Source organism: Austrofundulus limnaeus, unplaced genomic scaffold (assembly GCF_001266775.1).
Source record: "Austrofundulus limnaeus strain Quisiro unplaced genomic scaffold, Austrofundulus_limnaeus-1.0 Scaffold277, whole genome shotgun sequence".
Classification (NCBI taxonomy): Eukaryota; Metazoa; Chordata; class Actinopteri; order Cyprinodontiformes; family Rivulidae; genus Austrofundulus; species Austrofundulus limnaeus.
Genome location: NW_013952679.1, coordinates 487,808 through 492,270, shown reverse-complemented (window position 1 = coordinate 492,270; position 4,463 = coordinate 487,808).

Genomic DNA, 4,463 nt, shown 5'->3' with positions numbered 1-4,463 from the left:
GACCCTAAACCTAACCTCACAGATACATACCTCACTCTAAACCTAACCTCACAGGTACATACCTGACCCTAAACCTAACCTCACAGATACATACCTCACTCTAAACCTAACCTCACAGGTACATACCTGACCCTAAACCTAACCTCACAGGTACATACCTGACCCTAAACCTAATCTCGCAGATATATACCTGACCCTAAACCTAACCTCACAGGTACATACCTGACTCTAAACCTAACCTCACAGGTACATACCTGACCCTAACCCTAACCTCACAGGTACATACATAACTGTAAACCTAACCTCACAGGTACATACCTGACCCTAAACCTAATCTCGCAGATACATACCTGACTCTAAACCTAACCTCGCAGATACATACCTGACCCTAAACCTAACCTCACAGGTACATACTTGACTCTAAACCTAACCTCACAGGTACATACTTGACTCTAAACCTAACCTCACAGGTACATACTTGACTCTAAACCTAATCTCACAGATACCCAGACTTTAAACCTAACCTCACACGTACATACCTGACCCTAAAGTTGGACCTGCCTCGTTAGTCTCATGACAAGATGATGACTGTGATTGTGACAAGGCCATGGAAGCAACAGACGTGCTGCATTGTACAATGGAGCGATCTTCTAGCCCATAGCTGTCTTCTGTCCTGGTCCAAGAGAGTCAAAGAGAGTTGTGCTAGGGCAAATATTGAGGCTGCAAGATAGCAATATGTGAACACAAGAGAGTAGCAGAATGATGGTCGCCTTCACACGGATGGAGGTTTTCCAAATTTGGATTAATCCAACCATGTTTTAATTAGTGCTCTACAACCCTGTTGGTTATAGAGCACATACTGTAAATAGGTCATTAGTGAGAAACTTTCCTAATAGGTTTTTCCTGCTATATTCCACATCTCTGAGGCACTCATACCCTSATCCCACTAGGTATGACTCTGCTTTAATTTGTTCTCATAGAATAGGATRGTATGACCAGTGGACGCTCAAAACACTTCATGACACTTCATGCTGTTTAAGAGATGAGGAGCCCTGTCTGTTTTGATAAAAGATCACCACAAGACAGTAAATTTACTGTTATTTAACCAGGCAAGTCCCTTTGAGATCTCAGATCTTTTGTTCAAGGGAGGCCTGGGCCTGAAGGCAACCTATTGTACATGTTTAAATAAAAATTATGAACAGAATTGGTGACAAAGGGCAACCTTGGCTGAGTTCAACTCTCACTGTAAACAAGCCTGACTTACTGCTGGCAATGTAACCAAGCTCTGACACCGGTTGTACAGGGACCTAACATCCCATATCAAAGTGCATGGTACCCCATACTCCCGGAGTACCCCCCACAGAACTCCCCGAGGGACATGGTTGARCACCCAAAGGAACGCAGCTTCTTATCGTGTCAGAAATTAAAATAAAGCTTTAGAAAACAGACACATGTAGACTGGTTGGGCGAACTCCCATGCACCCTCCAGGACCCTGCTGAGGGTGTAGAGCTGGTCCAGTGTTCCACGAGCAGGATGAAAACCACACTGCTCTTTCTGATTCCAAGATTCGACTATCCGACGGACCCTCCTCTCCAGTTCTCTGAATAGACCTTACTAGGGAGACACAGAAGTGTGATCCCCCTATAGTTGGAACACACTCTGTGGTCCCACTTTTTAAATAGGGGGACCACCACCCGGGTCTGCCAATCCTGGGGAACTGTCCCCGATGGGTGGAGGATGGCAATGATAAAATGTGTTTTTATATGACAGTTTTTCAAGACGTGCACACAAAAATGAGACGTGGTTTTTAAAACTTTGTAAAAACAGTCACACAGCGTGCTGGTCACTTAGTTACAAAAACTCAAAATTCATTGAGGTTGTAACAGAGAATGGGCCTGTTTTCTCAAAATTTTATTGCTAACTATGGTAATCTGCAACAGTCACAGCTCASCTGCTGTAACCTGCTGATGCATAAAAACAAAATGGAAACTAACAGCAAACAACTGTGTGATTTTTTTTTTCCACTGAGAACAGCAGCTGCTACTAAAACACAAGAAGCAGTTTCTCAGAAAAAGGCCGAGTTTTTTCTGTAATGTCACATTATTCWGAAAAAAACCTCCCCTTTCTTTTTTCAACCAAAATATCCCCCAAACCTTCCACTCAAATGGTTAAAACACAAAACAAAATGATGTAAACCAGTTTCTGCCATCTTGTGTATTTAAATTTATCACTTGCAAAATAAAGATAAGATTTGAGACATTGTTAAACATGTTAAAGCTGAAAAATGGTTAAAAATTATTATAATGCTTAACCTAACAGATAAATATAACAGGACTTTGCACACATGGTAAGAAATTAATTTCCTGTTTCAGACAGTTTCATAATGAGGTCCAGCTGCAGCTTTACTGCTGACACCAGTATCACATTGTGGATGCACTTACTGCAGCCCAAGTGCTGGCTTTTTGATCAATCTATATCAGCATCTTTTCTTAAAAGTAGGATTTTTCTTTATTTTTGTTTAATATGGGGGGAGAGCATTGGTAAATGAAGTTTTGTCAGTTTGTTGTTGCCCTGACTGTTTAAATCAGAACTTAGACCTGCATCCATGAATTCATCCRTTTAAAAAAATAAATTTACCAAACAATGTGTGTATCTGCTCTGAACTGATTCAGGGAATTAACATTTTAAACCAAGTAAGGATGTTTTGTTTTCTTTACTTTGTTTTGGTTGGTTTTAAGTGCTTCAACTGTGATGTGACTCTTATTTTATTGCTCATTTYTCTTTGCACCTGAAAGAACTTCCTTCTACTCTCACTCCCTGCTTCATGTGCCGAAGTCACAGATATCTCCTTCTGATAACCTCAGTGGAGATCAAATGTGTTTCTTTCTTCTAATAGGATTCTCTAAGCCAGACATGTTGAATCTGAGCTCTTTTTTACAGCCCTGGGGAAACCCAACCACAGAGTTCTGGCTTCCACACCAATCTGTTAGGATCCATTCCAAGTTGATTTTCTTTATTGCTTTTACTTTGGTTGGAAAATCAAACTGCAGCATTTCTGTTACCAAATGACATTTAACTACTGATTTAATTTAAAAATTCTAAATGTATTCATTGTTGGATTGATCTGCTGAAAAGTCAACTGTCGGCTTTGCCAATGTTCTGTTTGTTCATGAAATGTGATTATATTTTCTTTTGATTTCTTCTTACAAAAACTGATATACAAAGTTCTGAGTTATAGGTTTGTCTGTGAGAGGAGGGTGCAGACTCGAGAAACTCAAAGTGAAACTGTTGATCATTAATAAAAGAAGGAAAAGCAAAGGTTAGCGTGGGGGCAAAACCTACAATAAAAACAACAAGAGCCAACCAGGCTCACATGAGGAACATGCTGATGTGTGTATATAGAGCAGCTGGGCTCACTGGGGAGTGACAACAGGTGAAGGAGGCTGGTTGACTGGAAACAGAGAGCAGACTGATGGAAAAAATGAGAGGAGACACACAGGGACAGAAACATGAGAGAAAATAAACAAAAGAACCAGAGATGAAACAAAAAATAAAAAATGCCAAAGAATATCACGAGTTATTTAATTTGCTTCAGGGTAAAAGATGATTTTATTCTCTTCAGGGCATGAAAGTCATTGAGGCGGGTCCTTGTTAGATTAGAATATTTTTCTTTATAGATGTTTAGTTGAGCAGTAAAGAAACAAAACTCTCCACAGTCAGCAACTGATGCTTTTGATTTGGCCCAGTTGTTAACGTTGTTCTCTTTAATTCTAGGAATTTGATCAKTTTAATAAAAATGCTTTTATTTTCACAAGAACAAACATATCAGATTGATTCCCTGAACCACACCTGATTTATCTCAGTGATGACAAAATTATTTAAAGTTCTCAACAGTTTTCTCAAAACAACTAAATAGAAATTCTCCGGTAGTTTCTCTTTAACATCCTGCCTTAAGGCTTATCATGTGATCTTTGAACCTCTGGAAGAACAAGAACTGATCCACTTCTTAATCCATCTGGTTCTGTTGTGTAACTGTGAAAGTTCAGCTGCTCTGATCCTCCTCACACACTGAATTCTCAATCCAGATTCAACAAATTAACATCATAAATGTAATTCTATCCAGGTTAATTTCTTCTTTTAGCTGCACTATTTGTAATAAATGTAATTTTTGTAAATAGGTTTAACCTAAAGTAGAAATGATCARCTTTTATATGTGTGGTTTTGTAGCCACTTTACATGAAAAACCTCACATACACCATGAGTCAAAAGGTTTGCAACACCTTTTTTTCACTTTTTTAATTTTATAAATGGACATAATATACAGTGGTTTGCAAAAGTATTCATACCCCTTGAACTTTTCCATATTTTGTCACAATACAACCACAAACATAAATATATTTCACTGGAATTTAATGTGAAAGACTATGGAGAGCCGTTTTAGCCAAAATTAAATAAATAAATA